Source organism: Chiloscyllium plagiosum, unplaced genomic scaffold (assembly GCF_037043375.1).
Source record: "Chiloscyllium plagiosum isolate Xiang-an unplaced genomic scaffold, Cpla_swu_hap1 HiC_scaffold_21, whole genome shotgun sequence".
NCBI classification, from domain to species: domain Eukaryota; kingdom Metazoa; phylum Chordata; class Chondrichthyes; order Orectolobiformes; family Hemiscylliidae; genus Chiloscyllium; species Chiloscyllium plagiosum.
Genome location: NW_028270159.1, coordinates 61,211,078 through 61,232,464, shown reverse-complemented (window position 1 = coordinate 61,232,464; position 21,387 = coordinate 61,211,078). Strand labels below are relative to the sequence as shown.

The 21,387-nt window shown below is 43.1% G+C and overlaps 1 pseudogene across 1 annotated transcript; it reads left to right on the top strand.

Moving 5' to 3' along the window:
• The first annotated feature begins 857 nt into the window (after positions 1-857).
• Positions 858-21,091, top strand: LOC122548582 (uncharacterized; annotated as a pseudogene). Its single transcript, XR_015760748.1, has 2 exons — positions 858-1,204; positions 18,148-21,091. The product of XR_015760748.1 is annotated as an uncharacterized LOC122548582 (transcript).
• The last annotated feature ends 296 nt before the right edge of the window (positions 21,092-21,387 follow it).

The window sequence follows — 21,387 nt, the reverse complement described above, 5'->3', positions numbered from 1 at the left end:
GGCCCTTTTTGTTTACCCTTAAATAGCTGATACCTCAGGCTTTTGTATTTTAGAAATAACTTGTGTAATGAAAGGGGATTGGCAGTCAGAGCAGCTGAGATTCTTTTGGTTCATTTGCAGCAGGGAATGTCTGAAACAGGCTGCTGACTTTTCTGTCTCTCCTTGCAAACTGTAAGTTGCCTGTGCGATGTTTTACTGTTTGTGCTACCTCAGAAAAGGACAACCACCTGATAAAAGACCAGTGCTTCCAAATAAACCTGTTGGACTTTACCCTCGTGTTGTGTGATGTTTAGCTTTGTCTACCCCAGTCCAGCATGGTTGATGTTCATATCTATAGCAAATAAGAGACAGGGGGTTGGAGGATCGAATCAAAGCTCTTTTTTTCCGAACCAATCAGAATGAACGGAAAAAAAGCAAATTACTGCGGATGCTGGAATCTGAAACCAAAAGAGAAAATGCTGGAAACTCTCAGCAGGTCTGGCAGCATCTGTGGGGAGAGAAAAGAGCTGACGTTTCGAGTCTAACTGACCCTTTGTCAAGACCGAAACGTCAGCTTTTTTTCTCTCTTTACAGATGCTACCAGACTTGCTGAGATTTTCCAGCATTTTCTCTTTTGGTTTCAAAATGAATGGAAGGCGGGGAATATGACCCAACCAATTAGTGGATGAGTGATGGATGGATGGCACGTCCAACCCAACAAGGGTGAAGGTGGGACGGTTGTCTGACTAACCAATCAGAATGAGCGATAGGCAAGATTAATCGCCAACCAATGAGGGAACAACTAAAAGGGCCTGGGAGTGGAGCATGCGCCAAACAGGTAAATTAGCTATCATATTGTTTTTTGGTCTAACGGGAGGATGATTTTCTGTTCATGCTTTTTATAGCGCATTGAATGGGAAGCATTTTCTAGATCATCCCTTCCAAGCGCATATCGCAAAAGATATAGCAGAGTCACTCCTGTCACCGTGAACTGTGAAAGCTGTTGGATCTGCTGGAAAAGATTTCCGAGATCGGTTTCACTGGAAAAACCTGCGAGAGATTTGAAATCATGTGCGGAGCAGCCCTGGAGGATGTGTCCAGGCTTGGGCCCGACACCTGAGGAAGGAGGGACTGTGGATATTCTTGGGGGGATTTGCCCCATAGCTTATATTATGAGTAGAAGCTGCATAAATCAGTCTTCGATTCATTATGGTCTGGAAAAGAGGTAATTTGGCCTATCAGCTTTCTGTGCAGAATGTTTCATTCCTGTACTCTTTCCCCAAAGCTCTAAGTTTATTTCACAGGCTGGTCTAATTTTCCTATTTAATCATTGATGTTCTTAGTTTCCACAGTCAGCAGAGATGACTGTGTAATACCACTTATTTTGGGGGAAAAAAAAGTTGATTACGCCCGTGTTTCTTGCCTGTCTTGTAACTGGTTGGGTGTACCGTAATACACTACCAAATCTTTTAGAATTTTCATAAATTAGAGGATTTAAGGCAAGGCAACAAAAGATGTAAAATATGCTATGGTGAAGCCATAAGGATTTAAGGACAAATATATAGATAGGTTTAATGAATGGGCAAAATACATTTGAGATGGAATATAATGTGGGAAAATGTAAAGTCATTCACTTTGGTAGGAAGAATAACTAAGAGCAGGGTATTACTTAAATGGAGAATGACTGTAAAATTCTGATATACAGAGGGATTTGAATCATGAGTCACAAAGTGTTAGTATGCAGATAAATGATTTGGAAGTACTGGAGTTGGACTGGTGTGTACAAGGTTAAAAATCGCACAACACCAGGTTACAATCTAATAGGTTTGTTTGCAAGTACCAGATGCTCCTTCATCAGATGGTTGCGGATTAGTAGATTGGAGAGACACGGAATTTATAGCTAAAGTTTACAGTGTGATGTAACTGAAATGATATATTGAGAAAGACCTGGATTGTTTAAGTCCCTTGACTAGATTAGATTCCCTGCAGTATGGAAAGAGGCTCAACAGATCCACACTGATCCTCTGATGAGTAAACCCATTCCCTTATCCTATATTTACCCCCGGCTAATGCACATGACATTGTGGACAATTTAGCATGGCCGATTCATGTAACTTTGAATTGTGGGAGGAAACTGGAGCACTTGGAGGAAACCCACGCAGACACAGGGAGAATATGCAAATTCCACACTCGCCTGAGGGGGACTGGCGCTGTGAGGCAGCAGTGCTAATCACTGAGCTACCATGCTGCCCAACTTTTAGAGTGAACATGTTGGTTTCAGTTCTTTCATATCTAAATCCCAGGACTTTTAAAAAGTTACATTCTCAAGTGAACTTTAACTATAGGTGTCATGTAGGCATTGAAGGTGTGAGGTGCCCTGTGTGAGACTATTTCTGTTCCCCAATGTTCAGGCTGATTCTAATCTAAAAAAAGGAATTTACAGAATCTTGCACAGATTCATGAAGCTTTTTGACCAAAATAAAATGTAATTCTGCAACTACAAATTCATCCCACGTACTTGGATGGGTGTGTGCGCGCGGGGCCGGGGGGATGGTGTTATGAGTGATTGTAAGAGAGAGTGTGAGTGTAAAAGGGTTTGGGAAAGGGTGTGTGCATGAGGGTGTATGTGTGAGGGTCTGTAGGAGTGTGTGTGTGTGTGTGTAGTGCAGTGGGGTCACCTGCAGTGTGGACAACCCATGGGTACTGAACTTGGCTATCAGCCTCTGCTTGGTCACTTTGCATTGTTGCCTGTCCTTAAGTCTGCCTTGGATGGCATGGTATTTCAGTGGTTAGCACACTGTTGCCTCACAGTGCAGGGACCCAGGTTTGATTCCAGCCTTGAGCTTGCACATTCTCTCCGTGCCTGCATGGGTTTCCGCTGGGTGCTCCGGTTTTCTCCCACAGTCCAAAAATACGCAAATCAGGTGAATTGGCCATGCTAAATTGCCCATTGTGTTAGGTGCATTAGTCAGAGGGAGGGGAGTCTGGGTGGGCCACTCTTCAGTGGGCCGGTGTGGACCTGTTGGACTGAAGGGCCTGTTTCCACACTGTAGGGAATCTAATCTAATGTAATCTTGGAGGATGGTCACCCAAAGGTCTGAGGTTGAATGTTCTGGATCACTGAAGTGTTCTCCAACTAGAAGAGAAAATTGCTGTCTGTTGATTGTTGCGCGGTGTCCATTCATTCGTTGCCATAGCCTCTGGTTGGTGTTGCCAATATACTATGCCTCAAGACATCATACGTGCACATCCCCACACTACCACCACCACGCCCCACACACATTTCCTCCCCAACACATGGCCCTCTCTCCCCATACTCGCACACCCCCATGCCACTCCCACACACACAATGCTTCCAAATAAACCTGTTGGACTATAGCTTGGTGTTGTATGATTTTTAACCTCATGCAGATACAGCATGTAATCAAGAAAGCTAATGGACTGCTATCCTTTTTATGACAGAAATTAAACATAAATGTAAGGAGGAGTCAAAAAGTGTGGCACTGGAAAAGCACAGCAGATCAGGCAGTGTCCGAGTAGCAGAAGAATCAATGTGTTGGATATAAGCCCTTCATCAAGAATGTGGAGGGGGAATGGGGATGAGAGACAGAGGGGTGCGGCTGGAGGGGGAAGGTAGCTCGGAAGGCGATAGGTAGATGCAGATGGGAAGATGGCAGTGCCAAGTTGGAGGTTTGGATCTGGGATGATGTGGGGGGAGGTTAGTTTTGGAAACTAGCAAAGCCTATGTTGGTGCTGTGTGGTTGAATGGTCCAAAGGCGGAAGATGAGAGATCCTTCCTCCAGGTGTCAGGTGGATTGGATTTGGTGGTGGAGGTGACCCAGGACTTGCATGTCCTTGGGGAAGTGTGAGGGGGTGTTGAAGTGGTTGGCCACAGAGTGGTGGGGATGTAAGGATGCTCAATTTCATTTCTACAAGAAACTGGTAAGATTGCACCTTTTCATACTGTGTGCAATTTTCTTCATCGTCGTCATCATCCGTAAATTTATTGGAGATGATTGAGAGAAGAGTTACTGAATTGACCTCCTTAAATCAGTTCATTGCCTAAGGAGGCCAGGTTGTGCAGACAATAAGGTCAAGCAGGTAGGTAGCATTGCTCCTTTTTAAAAAAAAAGACATTAAGTGCAGCAAGGATATCGGCTCTGAAGTATGAGTTGAGCTTGAAAATACCAATGGGCAGAAAACAACAGTACGACTGTGCACAGAACCCAAGATGCAGTAGCAATATTGGGAAAGATATTGGAATGGAATTCAGTGATGTGAATAATAAGGACATAGCTGTAATTATGGGAACTTTAATCTGCATAAAAATCGGGCAAATCAAATCGGTAGCAATATGATAGAGGAATTCATAGAGTGGATATAGAAGTCGTTTTATGAATCAATGCATTGGATCTGTTTGGGTCCACTGCTGTTTATAAGTAACCTGGATGAGGGCACAGAAGGATAGCTTAGTAAACTTGCGGATGGCACTAAAGTTGGTGGAGTTGTGGATCGTGCTGAAGGATCTTGTAGGTTACAGAGACATAGATAAGCTGAAGAGCTGGACTGAGGGGTGGCAAATGGAGTTTAATGTGAAAAAGTGAGGTGATTCACTTTGGAAGGAGTAACAGGAATGCAGAGTACTGGGCTAATGGTAGTGTAGATGAACAAAGAGATCTCAGTGTCCATGTACATAGATCCCTGAAAGTTGCCATCCAGGTTGATAGGGTTGTTAAGAAGGCATACAGTGTGTTAGCTTTTATTAGTAGAGGGGTTGAGTTTCGGAGCCTCGAGGTCATGCTCCAGCTGTACATAACTCTGGTGTGGCTCACTTGGAGTATTGCATACAATTCTGGTCACCACATTACAGAAAGGATGTGGAAGCTTTGGAAAGGGTTCAGATGTGATTTACTAGGGCTTTTGCCCGAAACGTCGATTTCAAAGCTCCTTGGATGCTGCCTGAACTGCTGTGCTCTTCCAGCACCACTAATCCAGAACATGGATGAAAATGGAATAGTGGGGATTAGATGGGCTTCAGATTGGTTTCACAGGTCGGCGCAGCATTGAGGGTTGAAGGGCCTGTGCTGAGCTGTAATGTTCTATGTTCTATTGAAAAAGCAACTGGGTATTGGGTAATGAGAAAGGAATAATTGACAATCTAATTGAGAATGGGCCTATGAACACGATAAAGTTTTCATTTGAAGGACAGTAATGTCATTCCTTCTGAGACTAGGGTCTTGTAAGTAAATAAATAAAGGAAATTAAAATGGTATGAGGCATGAGCTTGCTGTGATAAATTGTGTACCAGTACTTAAATGGGAGATAGGAAATGGCAAACGTTGAAAGGGTGCAAGCTACTAAAGTTATTCATCCCAGTTTGGAATAGAAACCATAGGGGATGTATCGTCAGGCTATGGCAAATAAGTGAAATTATGGTATGGTCAGCATTTCCAACGCCCCTCCCCCAAGTCCCTCCTCCCTACCTTTTATCTTAGCCTGCTGGACATTTTCCTCATTCCTGAAGAAGGGCTTATGCCCGAAATGTCGATTCTCCTGTTCCTTGGATGCTGCCTGAGCTGCTGCGCTTTTCCAGCAACACATTTTCAGCTCTGATCTCCAGCATCTGCAGCTCTCACTTTCTACTTGTAGATTTCCGAAGAGAAAGCACAGGTTTAAGGTAAGAGGGGAAAGATTTAGAAAGGGGCCTCTCGGGCAACATTTTCACACAGAAGGTAGTGCGTGCATGGAATAAGCTGCCAGAGGCATCTGGATGGATATATGAACAGGAAGGGTTTAGAGGAATATGAGTCAAATGCTGACAAATAGGACTAGATTAATTTAGGATATCTGGTCGGCACTGATGAGTAGGACCAAAGGAATCATTTCCTCTATGACTCTAATCCCTTTTTCTACCTTTGCTGAAGTCTAAACTGTTCTAAACCCTCAGGTCTGGTATTTTATTTTGCCAATTTAGATTTAATGCTACCTCCTGCCCAAAATCCACAAACCTGACTGCCCCGGCCGACCCATTGTCTCAGCCTGCTCCTGCCCCACCGAACTCATCTCTCATACCTCGACACGGTCCTGTCCCCCTTAGTCCAAGAACTCTCCACCTACGTTCGAGACACCACCCATGCCCTCAACCTCCTCCATGATTTTCGCTTCCCCGGTCCCCAACGCCTTATCTTCACCATGGACATCCAGTCCCTGTACACCTCCATCCCCCATCATGAAGGACTCAAAGCCCTCCGCTTCTTCCTTTCCCGCCGTACCAACCAGTACCCTTCCACTGACACCCTCCTTCGACTGACTGAACTGGTCCTCACCCTGAACAAGTCCTCACCCTGAACAACTTCTCTTTCCAATCCTCCCACTTCCTCCAAACCAATGGAGTAGCCATGGTCACCCGCATGGGCCCGAGCTATGCCTACCTCTTCGTAGGATATGTGGAACAGTCCATCTTCTACAGCTACACTGGCACCACCTTTTCCTCCGCTACATCGATGACTGTATCGGCGCTGCCTTGTGCTCCCACGAGGAGGTTGAACAGTTCATTCACTTTACCAACACCTTCCACCCTGACCTCAAATTCACCTGGACCGTCTCAGACTCCTCCCTCCCCTTCCTAGACCTTTCAATTTCTATCTTGGGTGACCGAATCGACATGGACATTTAATATAAACCGACCGACTCCCACAGCTACCGAGACTACACCTCCTTCCACCCTGCCCCCTGTAATAACGCCATCCCATATTCCCAATTCCTTTGTATCCGCCGCATCTGCTCCCAGGAGGACCAGTTCCAAAACCGTACAACCCAGATGGCCTCCTTCTTCAAGGACCGCCACTTCCCGCCAGACGTAGTCGACGATGCCCTCCACCGCATCTCTTCCACTTCCCGCTCCTCTGCCCTTGAGCCCCGCCCCTCCAACCGCCACCAGGACAGAACCCCACTGGTCCTCCAACCCAACCACCCCGTAGCCCAACACTTAAACTCCCCCTCCCACTCCACCAAGGACATGCAGGTCCTTGGACTCCTCCATCGCCAGACCATGGCAACACGACGGTTGGAGGAAGAGCGCCTCATCTTCTGCCTGGCAACCTTCCAACCACAAGGGATGAACTCGGATATCTCCAGTTTCCTCATTTCCCCTCCCCCCACCTTGTCTCAGTCAAATCCCTCGAACTCAGCACCGCCTTCCTAACCTGCAATCTTCTTCCTGATCTCTCCGCCCCCACCCCACTCCAGCCTATCACCCTCACCTTGACCTCCTTCCACCTATCGCATTTCCAACGCCCCTCCCCCAAGTCTCTCCTCCCTACCTTTTATCTTAGCCTGCTGGACACACTTTCCTCATTCCTGAAGAAGGGCTCATGCCCGAAACGTCGATTCTCCTGTTCCTTGGATGCTGCCTGACCTGCTGCTACTTGCAGATTTCCCCAGCCTATTCAGCTTCTCTCTGTCACTCAAATCCTCCAACCTAAGTAAAATACTTATAAATATTTTCTGAACCCTTTCAAATTTCACATCTTTCCTCTCGCAGGGAGACTAGACTTGAATGCAATATCCCAAAAGTTGCCCAGCCAATGTCCTGAAAAGCCACAATATGACCTCTCAGCTCTTGCACTCAATGTACTGACCAATAAAGGCAAGCATACCAAATGCCGCCTTCACTGTCCAGTCTAGTTTATTTTTAGATTTTTAGATTCAATTACCTACAGTGTGGAAACAGGCCCTTCAGCCGAACAAGTCCACACCGACCCTCCGAAGAGCAACCCCCCAGACCCATTCGCTTTTTTACCCCTGACTAATCCACCTAACACTATGGGCAATTCACTTAACCTGCACATCTTTGGACTGTAGGAGGAAACTGGAGCACCCGGAGGAAACCCACGCAGACACTGGGCGAACGTGCAAACTCCACACAGACAGTTGCCTGAGGCTGGAATTGAATCTGGGTCCCTGGCGCTGTGAGGCAGCAGTGCTAACCACTGAGCCACCCACTTGCGACACCACTTTCAAGGAACTGTGAACCTGCACGCCAGTTCTGTTTGTTTAGCAATGCTCCTGCGGACCTTAGTATTAAGTGTATAATTCCTGCTCTGATTTGCTTTTCCACAATGCAGTACCTCACACTTATCTAACATAGAACATTGCAGCACAGTACAGGCCCTTCAGCCCTCGATGTTGCGCCGACCTGTCATATCAATCTGAAGCCCATCTAACCTATACAATTCCAAGTACATCCATATGCTTGTCCAATGATGATTTAAATGCACTTAAACTTGGCGAATCTACTACCGTTGCAGGCAAAGCATTCCATATCTTTACTACTCTCTGAGTAAAGAAACTACCTCTGACATCTGTCCGATGCCCCCTCGTGCTCCCGGGGTCACCATTCTTGGAAAAAGGCTCTCCCTGTCCACCCTATCTAACCCTCTGATTATCTTATATGTCTCTATTGAGTCACCTCTCAACCTTCTTCTCTCTAACGAAAACAGCCTCCATACCAGACAACATCCGAGTAAATCTCCTCTGCACCCTTCCAAAGCTTCCACTATCTTTTTATAATATGGTGACCAGAACTGCACACAATACCCCAAGTGCGGCCACACTAGAGTTTTGTACAGCTGTAGCATAACCTCTTGGTTCCGGAACTCGATCCCTCTATTAATAAAAGCTAAAACACTGTATGCCTTAACAACCTTGTCAACCTGGGTGGCAACTTTCAAGGATCTGTGTACCTGGACACCGAGATCTCTCTGCCCATCTACACTACCAAGAATCTTACCATTAGCCCAATACTTTGCATTCCAATTAATCCGACCACAGTGAATCACCTCACACTTGTCTGCATTAAACTTCATTTGCCACCTCTCAGCCCAGCTCTGTAGCTTATCTATATCTCTCTGTACCTACTACATCCTTCGTCACTATCCACAACTCCACCGACCTTAGTGTCGTCTGCAAATTTACTAACCGACCCTTCTACGCCCTCACCCAGGTCGTTTATAAAAATGACGAACAGCAGTGGACTCAACACTGACCCTTGTGGTACACCACTGGTAACTGGACTCCAGGATGAACATTTCCCATCAACCACCACACTCTATCTACTTTCAGCAAGCCCATTACTGATCCAAACTACTTTGTCTCCCACCATCCCATTCCTCCACATTTTGTACAATAACCTACTGTGGGGAACCTTATCGAATGCCTTACTGAAATCCATATACATCACATCAACCAGTTTACTCTCATCTACCTGTTTGGTCACCTTCTCAAAGAACTGAATAAGGTTTGTGTGGCACGACCTACACTTCACAAAACTGTGCTGATTGTCCCTAATCAAAGTATTCTTTTCTAAATGATTATAAATCTTATCTCTTATAACCTTTCCCAACACTTTACTAACAACTTAAGGCTCCCTGGTCTATAATTACCAGCATTGTCTCTACTCCCCTTTCTTGAACAGTCTTCTGGCACTATTCCTGTAGACAATGATGATTTAAAGATCAATGCCAAAGGCTTGGCAATTTCCTCCCTGGCTTCCCAAATGATCCTAGCATAAATCCCATCCGGCCAGGGGACTTATCTATTTTCACACTCTGCAGGATTTCTAATACCTCCTCCTTGTTAACCTCAATCACCCCCAGTCTAGAAGCCTGCATCTCAGTGTTCTCCTCGACAACATTGTCGTTTTCTAGAATGAATACTGTTGAAAAATATTTATTTAGTGCTTCCTCTATCTCCTCTGACTCCACACACAACTTCCCACTACTATCCTTGATTGGCCCTAATTTTACTCTTGTCATTCTTTTATTCCTTAAATACCCATAGAAAGCCTTAGGGTTTGCCCTGATCCTATCCGCCAACAACTTCTCATGTCTCCTCCTGGCTCTTCTGAGCTCTATCTTTAGGTCTTTCCTGGCTACCTTGTAACCCTCAAGCACCCTAACTGAGCCTTCACATCTCATCTCATCCTAACATAAGCCTTCTTTTTTGTAGATTAGATTACATTACAGTGTGGAAACAGGCCCTTCGGCCCAACAAGTTCACACCGACCCGCCGAAACGCAACCCACCCATACCCCTACATTTACCCCTTACCTAACACTACGGGCAATTTAGCATGGCCAATTCACCTTACCTGCACATCTTTGGACTGTGGGAGGAAACCAGAGCCACCTCCGCCACCTCCAAAAAGACCCCATCACCAGGGATATATTTCCCTCCCCACCCCTTTCCGCCTTCCGCAAAGACCGTTCCCTCTGTGACTACCTGGTCAGGTCCACGCCCCCCTACGACGGACCCTCCCATCCTGGCAGTTTCCCCTGCCACCTCAGGAACTGTAAAACCTGTGCCCACACCTCCTCCCTCCCAAGGCCCTAAAGGAGCCTTCCACATCCAAAGTTTTACCTGCACATCCACTAATATCATTTATTGTATCCGTTGCTCCCGATGCAGTCTCCTCTACATTGGGGAGACTGGGCGCCTCCCAGCAGAGCGCTTCAGGGAACATCTCCGAGACACCCGCACTAATCAACCAAACCGCCCCGTGGCCCAACATTTCAACTCCCCCTCCCACTCTGCCGAGTACATGGAGGTCCTGGGCCTCCTTCACCGCCGCTCCCTCACCACCAGGCGCCTGGAGGAAGAACGCCTCATCTTCCGCCTCGGAACACTTCAACCACAGGGCATCAATGTGGTCTTCAACAGCTTCCTCATTTCCCCTTCCCCCACCTCATCCTAGTTTCAAACTTCCAGCTCCACACTGTGCCCTTGTCTTGTCCGGACTTGTCAGACCTGCCTAGCTCCTTTTCCACCTATCCATTCCACCCTCTTCCTGACCTATCACCTTCATCTCCTCCCCCACTTACCTATTGTACTCTATGCTACTCTCTCCCACCCCCACCCTCCTCTAGCTTATCTCTCCATGCTTCAGGCTCTCTACCTTTATTCCTGATGAAGGACTTTTGCCCGAAACGTCGATTTTGCTGCTCGTTGGATGCTGCCTGAATTGCTGTGCTCTTCCAGCACCACTGATCCAGAATCTGGTTTCCAGCATCTGCAGTCATTATTTTTACCTAACTGATAACTGTGATCAGGTTCTGAAGCAGAAGTCAATTCTGCAATCTAGTGATTCTGAAAAAAATTCATATCATGAAAAAGTGACCTTCCATATCTAAAGCTTGGCCATAGCATTGGTTAACATAGCTGTTGTTAAATTTCCAAATGCTGATAGCTCAAACAGCTACTTCGCATGTAATTGCATTGATTTGGATCAACTTGAGTGAAATTCCTGCAGTAATGTAATTTGAAAGGAGAACAAGGCCATTTGGCCTATTGTGTCAGCTATTTGAAACAACTGTCCAGTAGTTCCTCTTTTGTTATCTTTCTTTCTTTTAGAATAATTCCTTTGCAAATATATTCAAAATTTCCTTTTGAAAGTTACTTTTGAATATGTTTGCATCAGCCTTTCCAGAACCACCCATGTCAGATATAATGGAGTCAAAGTTTGGCATGGAAAATTGTAGCTACTTTTTGAAAAAGAGATACAGTATTTCAGACAGTCAAATGGTAGGGCAAACATTTCCAGAACTTCATGAATGGCAAAGAAACAAAAAAAGTTAGTTGTGATTAAAAATGTGTAACATTTGGGACTTGAATTGTAAACTAGTGGCAGGTGGATTTTGGTCAATGCTGTGATGATGATTGTTCTTGAAAATTCAGGAAATAGTTTGGAACAGTGACAGACATAATTTCTTTGAAGACATGTAACTTCAGTAAAGTGCCTTAGAGGACATTTGATGTTAATGGGTTCAATGGTCATGCTGCTGATTTTACACAGACGTAGGAATGTAAACAGTTGTCCTTCAGGATCCGTCATGGGACTATTCCTCCTCTTAGTCAAGCAAAGTGACCTGAGAATGTGCATAAGATCAAATCACCAGAGAACACTAAAGCAGGAACAGTGAGGATTGCTGTCAACTTAAAAATAAAACCTGAAAAGCTTACATTGATACAACATCACTCTCAACCTCAATACAAAAACTTCACTGGTCATTCCAGGAGAAGGATCACGTAGCAGGAAACACAGCTTCATCCTGTAGCTTATATTTATGTACTTAATACAATGTATTCTAAACTTGAGCTCCTCTCTCAAATCTTTCTTCCACCACAGTGTCTCCGACCTAAGCTTGCAATTAAAATTCCTTGTCTGTAAAACAATGATGTGATTTTGGAAACTCCTTTCAATGGGGTTTAGAAAGCAAAGATTTACATATGGCAAACTCCAGCTAAGGGAAACGTTTGTCTCCCCGAATTTCAAATTTAATTGACATTATCATTTTTGTAATCTCATTTTACAATGAGCTGACTATCTTTGTAAACTTGGGGATTTTTATTTAGCTACAGTTCTACCTTTTCCAACTGCAACATCTAGCAGGAGATATTAAATTTGAAATCAATAAAATTGCTTCAGAAGTGAGTATTATTGATGGTCCATTCATAAGTTAAGCTTTTTATGCTGTGTTCTCATTGTATCACTCTCGGTTTATTGTACAGTTTTGTTTTGCTCTTCTCATCATGATCATCTCTTTGCCATTGTGTAAGTTACTTTGCTTTAATGCCAGGTGTATTTTAATTTTCTTGTATTATATTATTATTGTTACCAAATGTGATTTAAATGAGCTTTTCATTGCTATCCATCTCCTGATTATGTGCTGCTGATTCATCATCTTTATCTTCCCAAGGTCAAGAATTGTTTTCCTGAACTAGCAATTATTTATCGTCCCCTGCTGAGCTAATGTAAAGCATCATAATTTGTACTATTTTCACTCATCATATTCATTCTGCATGCCCTTGTATGTTAACTGTTGCCTTCTGTACAAATACTCTGCTGAATTCTCTGATATTTCATTTTTTTTTTGTTTCAGATGTTCAACATCTGCAGTATTTTTCTTGTTTTATTCCAAGGATTGTCCATAGAACCAGGTCTAGAAACACAAACTTTCCTGAAGAAGGGCTTATGCCCGAAACGTCGATTCTCCTGCTTCTTGGATGCTGCCTGACCTGCTGCGATTTTCCAGCAGCACATTTTTCAGCTCTGATCTCCAGCATCTGCAGTCCTCACTTTCTCTTAGAAACACAAACCACCAATTAAAAGCTGATTTGCAGCAGTGCATTGTTGTTTCCTAAGGTTTACGCCATCTCCCAATTTAGATCTTTTTTCACAGATTCGTGGAATGATTTCTCACAGCCCTGCTGGCTGCCTGTCAGTGCAAATCAGTCAATTTCACTTCCCTTCCTTTCACTGTAGCCCAACAACATTTTTTTTCACTTCAGGTGTTTATCCACTTCTGTTTTGAAAGCATTTGTTAAATTAGTTTGACCTGGAATGGAGATAGAAGAGCCGATGGGTTTAAGCCTGATGATGTAACAGTTTTAGTTGGAATGGTGATGGTAGAAGAGCTGCTGAGTTTAATGCTGAGGCCTTTGAAACCCAGTCAGGTTCAGGAATTTCTGATTGTATGGAGTGGTAGATTATTGGAATGATCACTTTGCGAATGGAAGTCATGCATATGATGTAATAACTGCTATCAGAACAAACATTTCTGTAGGATGCTTTTAGTCCATTTTGCGTGTACATGTTTTAAAAAATTGGTCTTGGGATTTGAGCAAGATCAACAGTTGGCAACTCAACATTCCGGGATATAGGATCTTCAGGCAAAACAATGGAGGATGTAAATGAGGAGATGGTATTGCATTATTAAATGGAGTCAGTTACTGCAGTTAGCAACGTAGGATCTAGGAACAAGTGTGGATAATTCAGCCCCTTGAGCCTGCTCTGCCATTCAGTGTGATCAACTTAGCATTAACTCCACTTTCCTGCATGTTTTCCATAATCCTTCAGCTGATTGCTAATTAAAAATCCATAGATGTCATCCTTAAATTTACTCAATATCTTCATTCTGGGGTAGTGATTCCCACAGATTCATGACATTTGAGAGAAGTACTTTCTCCTCCTGCCTATTTTAAATCCACCACCCTTTGCCCTCTTCAGAAAAAGAGGGGAACAGTAGATGTGGTGCATTTAGATTTCCAAAAGACATTTGACAAGATATTTTGCAAAAGGTAAAGTTATAAGATAAGATCCCATGATGTTGGGAGTAGTATATTGGCTTGGTGAAAGAACTGGCTGAGGGGCAGAAAGTAGTGATAAGGGGTACTTTCTCAGGCTGGTGATCGGTGACCAGCGGAGCTCGTCAGGGAGCAGTGCTGGGACCACAACTGTTTTACAATGTAAATAACTTGGAGGAAGGAAGTGAATGCACTGCAGCAAAATTTGCAGATGCCAGGCTTTGAAGGGGATAGAAACATTTACAGAGAGATGTTGAATGATGATATCAGTGGGCAAAAACTTGTCAAATGGAGGATGATGTGGTAAAATATGAAGTTGTTCGTTGTGGAAGGCAGAACAAAAAAACGAATTATCATTTAAATGGAAAAACATTACAAAAGCTGCAATATAGAGATTTGTATTTGTGCATGTAATATGGGAAGCTGGTACAAATATGCAGCAGATAATCAGGAAAGCTAATAAAATGTTGGCCCTTATTTCAAAAGGTTGTAGTAAGGAAGTTTTACTGCAACTGCACAAGGTGCTGGTGAGACCACATCAAGATTAATAATCAAGCCAAAACTGCCCACAGTAAAGAAAATATATTGTTGCATTAGACGCAGTTTAGAGAAGGTTCTCTAGGATGCTCCCTGGTTGGAGGAATTACCTTATGAGGCTACCCAGCTTGGGTACCCTACCCAGTGGAGTGTAGAAGAAAGAGGCACGGTGACACAGTGGTTAGCACTGCTGCCCCTCAGCACCAGAGACCCAGGTTCAATTCCCGTCTCAGGGTGACTGTGTGGAATTTGCACATTCTCCCTGTGACTACGTAGGTTTCCTCCGGGTCCTCCGGTTTCCTCCCACGGTCCAAAAATGTGCAGGTTAGGTGAATTAGCCATGCTAAATTGCCCGTAGTATTAGGTGAAGGGGTAAATATAGGGGAATGGGTCTGGGTGTGTTGCATTTCGGCGGGTCGAAGGGCCTGTTTCCACACTGTAATTAAGTAATCTAATCTAATTGAAACATACACAATTTTTAAGGGGCTTGACAATATAAATAAGGGAGAATGTTTCCCTCTTGGGAGAGTCTAGAATGAGAGGGCATGGTCTCAGATTAAGGATGCCAGTTTAAGACTCGGAAGAGAAGGAAAGTGTTCGCTCAGAGGATCATGAGACTTTTAGAGTTCCTTGCCACAGTGAGTTGTCGGGGGTAGAGTCCTTATTACTTGCTGTACCTGCAGACTCATTTTCTGCGATTTCATGCGTGAGGTCATATAGATTTTTCTGCAGACTAGCACCCTGAATTTTCTCTCCGTTTAGGTAATAAATTGTCTTTTTATTCCTTCTTCCAAAATGGACAAACCCACACTTATCCACATTAAATTTCATCTACCATATTTTAGCCCATTCACCTAATTTATCCATGACCATTTGTGTGTTTCTTATTTATTTATTGCAACTTATCTTGCCACCCATTTTAATATTCATTGCGTGTTTGGCTAATAGTACCTTCTGTACCTGCATCCAGGTCATGAATTATATGCACTAAATAGTTAGCTTCTGTGGATGAAACCCTTGGCACACCATTAGTTATAACTTGCCAGCCACAAAAGAACCCTTTCCACTGATTTCTGCTTTCTGTTCATTCGCCAATCCTCCATCCAAGATAATAAACAATCATGAACCCCATGTGATCTTACCTTATGTACTAACCTATTGTGTGATACCTTTATGAAGTGCAATCTGGAAGTCCAGATGTACAGCATCTGCAGGATCCCCGTTATCTAGTTTGCTTGGTACTTCTTCAAAGCTCTCTAGCGGATCAGTCAAACTCTGTTTGATCTTCATAAAAGTATGTTGACTCTGATGAATTATGTTCTGGCTTTCCAACTGTCTTATTATGACTTTCTTAATGATGGATTGCAACAATTTCCTAATGAGACATGTTAGCTTTTTTTAAATTAATTTCAGCCTCCCTCCTTTTTTGAATAAGGTGTTATATTAACACTTTCCATTCTTGTGGAACACTTCTAATATCCAGGGAATTTTGGAAAGTTATAACCAGTGTCTGTCCTGTCACTTTCCCCAAGACCTAAGATGTTAACCATCAGACTTCAGCGAATTGTCTGCCTTCAATCCCAATAGTTTGCTCAGTACTTTTTTCCCTCATAATGGTGATCGTTCTAAGATGCTCCCTTTTCTATAACATCTGCATCACCTGCTATAACATCTGTATCACCTGGAACTATCTGTACTAGTGTCCTCCCTCATGAGAACTGAGGCTAAATCTTGTTTGTGTCTCTGTTATTTCTGTATTTCCCACTGTTAACTCCTCAGTCTCATTCTCCAAGGAGTAACATTGACTGCCATCACTCCCTGGGGATTTTCTTAACTGTGAGATTTTTCTCTGATTCCAGTATTTCTGATTTTTTTTTCAGCAACTGGCAGGAGGTTACAAAATTGAAAGTTGATATTGTTTCAGAGGAGTTATTTTTGACCATTTGTCTACAATTTAGAAGTTTTAGCACTGTGGTCTGTTAGATCTGATAAATTCCTTGACTCTGGGCTAGTGTAACTCCATTATTGTGGATCTGAATCCATGTCCATTCATTACTGTGTTTCACCTCTGTCCTCCTTAATATCCTCCCCAACATTTTCTAACTTCTGCTGTCTATGTCTGTCAGTATCACGCGTTTGTATGTATAATGAATTGCTCACATAACAAAATATTGCAATATCTGGAATAGAGATACAGAAGCAATACTGAGGCAGATGAATAACACTGGTGTCTGATTGGTTTCACTGAATATCTTAAGGAAGGATAATAATGTGGGGAGCAGATGATGTTTTGGAAGGAAATACCAGAGTTATGGCATTGGCAGGTAAAAGAAGACCAATAACCATAGAGCAATGAACATCTGGAATGCTAGAAGAGGTGGAATTAGTTGAGTTGCAAAGATAGGACTGTAAGAATTCAGAGCAGAACCAGACAATATGGTCCATCAGATCTGCTCTGTCATTCAATAACATCATCCAAAGTCTGGTTGCCATCTTCACTTGTCTGCTGTCATCTCAGTTTATATCCATGTCACCAGAAATTGATCTAATTCTACCCTGATAAATTCAGTGGCACAGCTCCAATGCTTTCTAAAAGAAGGAATATCTAAGCTTTCTGTGACTGGAAGGGAACACAGAAACAGATATAATGATTACCAGGAAGGAAAATGAGAACAACAATATAAAATGTTAGTGCTTTTTAAAACAGTAGCTTTTGTAGGTCGCTGAGTACAGGGATGATGGGTTAACTGGACTTGGTGTGAGTCAGCACATGAGCTGCAGAGATTTGGATGCACTCAAGGTTACAGAGTGGTAGCAACAGTGAGGCCTGCTGAGAGTGTGTTCACATATTTGAGAGGTAAGAAAGGAATGGGTGAGCGACAGATGTGTTAAAACTACATGAAGTCAGGTGAGGTGGAAATAGGTGGTCCTGATGATGGGGATGTATGGTTGGAAGCTCTACTCGGTGAAATATTTCACCTTTGTTGTGAACACTCGAGTGTCTTTCTAAGGCTGAACCAATGAGGAATGTAGTACCTGGTGAGAGAGTGCAGGGATTGAAGTCAGAAGCATAAGCTTTCTCAATATTTAAATATTGGAAATTTCTGCTCATTTAGGATGCTGTGAGACTTGCGCATGAACTTGGAGGTTATAGTGTTCACAGAAAAGCTACATTCTGATACTTGTACAGGGAGTTTGGGATATTGTCAAAGTTCTGATCAAGTTGTAGATGTGTAAGATCCATTGCTCCTACTTCTCTCTTCTTCTCCTCCCAGAGCCACCAAAGGCTTGTGTAAGACCAGACAGGTGGCAAGATCCTTTCCCTGATAGACCTTTGTTAATCATTTGGGCTTTTATCAATCAGAAGCTTTCATGGTCACTTTTTCCAAGGGCTAGCCTCACAAATTGTCTGTTTCGTTCAGCTCAATTTCACAATCCACCTTTGTGTTTTTATGGTTTTTGTCTCATTCACCCTTTCTATTTAAATCAGTTTCACAGGGTATTAAGAAAAGATCTCTACAGTTTGGAGTCTGAAACAAACATCACATCAGGATCTGACCGAGTTGTCCAATTTACCAGTACCTGAATAGCATTGGATGTTGAGCATGGAAAGAAAAAGAACCATTCAGTGTCAGGAGAAACTGTATGTGTGTTCTTTGTGTGGACGAGGTTTCAGGCAATCATCTGGTCTGTCGAAACATAAGTGCAATCATGCTGGGGAGAAACCGTGGAAATGCGGGGACTGTGGGAAGGGATTTAAATCCCCTTCAAAGCTGGAAATGCACAGGCGCAGTCACACTGGGGAGAGGCCATTCACCTGCACCAGATGTGGGAAAGGATTCACTCAATCAACTCATCTCCTGAAACACCAGCGAGTCCACACAGGGGTGAGACCATTCACCTGCTCTCAGTGTGGGAAAGGATTCACTCAGTCAACCCACCTGCTGGAACATCACCGTGTTCACACTGGGGAGAGGCCATTTATTTGCACTGAGTGTGGGAAGGGGTTCACTCACTCATCCAACCTGATAAAACATAAACGGGTTCACACTGGAGAGAGGCCATTCATCTGCTCTGTGTGTGGGAAAGGATTCACTCAGTTATCCAGTTTACTGTCACACCAGCGAGTCCACACAGGGGAGAGGCCATTTACCTGCTCTGAGTGTGGGAGAGGATTTACGGTCTCATCTGACCTACTGAGACACCAGCATGTTCACAATGAAGAGAGATCTTTTAAGTGCCCAGACTGTGGGAAGTGCTATAAAAGTTCTGGGGACTTGATGTTCCATCAACGTGTTCACACTGACGAAAGACCATTTAGATGCTCTCACTGTAGGTCTGGGTTCAAAAGATCATCTCAACTCACAGTTCACCAGCGAGTTCACACTGGAGAGAGGCCATTTCCTTGTTCCCATTGTGACAAGAGATCCCCTCAGTTACCCATTTGTGAAACATCAGCGAGTTGAAAAGTGACTACAGACTTTGGATTTTGTTGTTCAGTCAGACACTGGAGTGGTTAATGATTCATCAGGAGGCGGTATAGAATGTTTTCTATTGTTAAAGTTAATTATCAACTGAAACTGTAGAAGATGCATCCAAGTAGAAATTGCAGAGTCTGTTATCAATTCTGACACTTTGTAATGATACTAGAAAATTGAGGATCTAGAAACATTACACTGGCATTAGGTGAGTTTCATTCATTTTGAAACTTGGAAACATTAATTTGGGTTAAACAAATTCTCACATGGAGAACAGCTGGCTAATTAAGAAAAGACAGCATAACCTTAAGGAAATATTGTCTCATTACTTTCTTGGTGTTATCAAAGCGGTAACAGAGAAGATGGATCTCCCATGTGCTGTTGATGTAGTGTACCAAACTTTCAAAAGGAAATTGACAGAGTGATTCACAACAGACTTGTGAGCAAAATTAGAACTCGTGGAATAAAATAAATCTACATCATTGCTGTTACTATCTGACTAATTGACAGGATGCAGAGCATTGTAATGAATCAATATTTTAAAGACAGGAGGAAATATTTGTCATGGAGTGGCCAAGTGGTCAATTTTGGGTAATTTGCTTTTCCTAATATTTATTGTTATAAGTTGGTTAAAAATAAGTTTTTGCACGTATGTACATGTATATTTAATGGACTGTTCACAGTCAATAAGAATGGCAGATATAATCATGTTATTGGAATTAACAGTAATTTGTCAGATGCTTCCTCTGAAGTCAGTCAGCCAGAGAATCAACATTTCGTGGACCGCTTGTTGAGGCTGGACTGTGAAACTGTTGTGCAACAAGCTTACAAAGACAGATTGTCTGAGAATTGCACCACATAAAAGTATTGAAATTTATCCTACCCATAAAATGTTCTAATCTTAAAGATGAGTCTTTTAATCTGTAGTGCAAGGCTGGTGGTTACTGCCACGGCCACCTGCAAGGAGACTTGATTACGTGACTTCACAATGGTAAATTTAACTGCATTTAAATTATGGAATTTTATACCTTGTTAAGCTGCAGAGGTCAAGGTTTTGCCTGGTTTAAAAACAGCCACAATATCGTTTTGCGCTGTTAAAGTAATCAACTTTATTTTGCTAAAGCCACAGAATAGAATCTGTGACTATTCAGAATAGAATTTTACAGAGCAAGTGTAAAATATAACACTTCTGATTAAGAGGAAATATTAAATTACAATCTAGTGGGAAAAGATCTGCCAACCCATAATAAGCCCCACAGAACATGGGAAAGCAAACTTGGCCAAACTATACCAAAAACACCCGGAATGCCTCAACAGGGACCAAACAGGCTGACAAGCGAAACTTGACAACACTCGCAGACAAGGGAATACACTTCCTAGCACCCACTAAGAATGTCAGAGCAACACAGCTATCCCAAAGCCCCAAGAACAGTTTCACAACTCAGCAGTACCAAAGCCACACGAAGAACAGTCAGACCGAGAGGCACCACCAAGAGCATTGCTCCCAGGACAAGACAAGAAACCTTACCATTTCAGAGGAAGCATTAGCACCTACTTGCGAAGAGGAATGGAAGTTCCGGACCCGTTGACACTGTCAGAATGTTGCATTGTATCGAGAATCAGGACACTCATCCGATAACTCTTTTTCAATTAGCATCAATGTAACTGGATTACTCCATTTCCAGATACATTGTATTTTCCCCATTTCTAATTAGCTTTATTGTACAAGATTATTATAAAAACTTGCTTCTTCCTCAGCTTGAGGAAGAGAACTCTTGATTTACCTGGACACTGTTTCTTTTATTCCTGATGAAGGGCTTTTGCCCGAAACGTCGATTTTGCCTGTCCTCGGATGCTGCCTGAATTGCTGTGCTCTTCCAGCATCACTGATCCAGAAACTGTTCTATGTCAGCCTTGTCAATTTCTCTTCCAGTGATATAGTTTGTAATAAACTGCTTGTCAATTTCACTGGAACTGACTTTGTGGGCTCTCTGCTTTATTGGGCTAACTTCTCCGACAGATCTATTTAAAGAGAGGTGCTGCAGGAGCTGGAGATAAATTCCGATGGACTGTAACATCTCAAGAGATTGGTGAGTTTTGAGTAGATTTGTAGCTCGGGTTGAGGTTCTGGATGCAGGTTTGCTCACTGAGCTGCAAGATTTGGTTTCAGATATTTCATCACCATACTAGATAACATCTTCAGTGAGCCTCCAGATGAAAAACTGGTGGTATGGCCTGCTTTTTATTTGTGT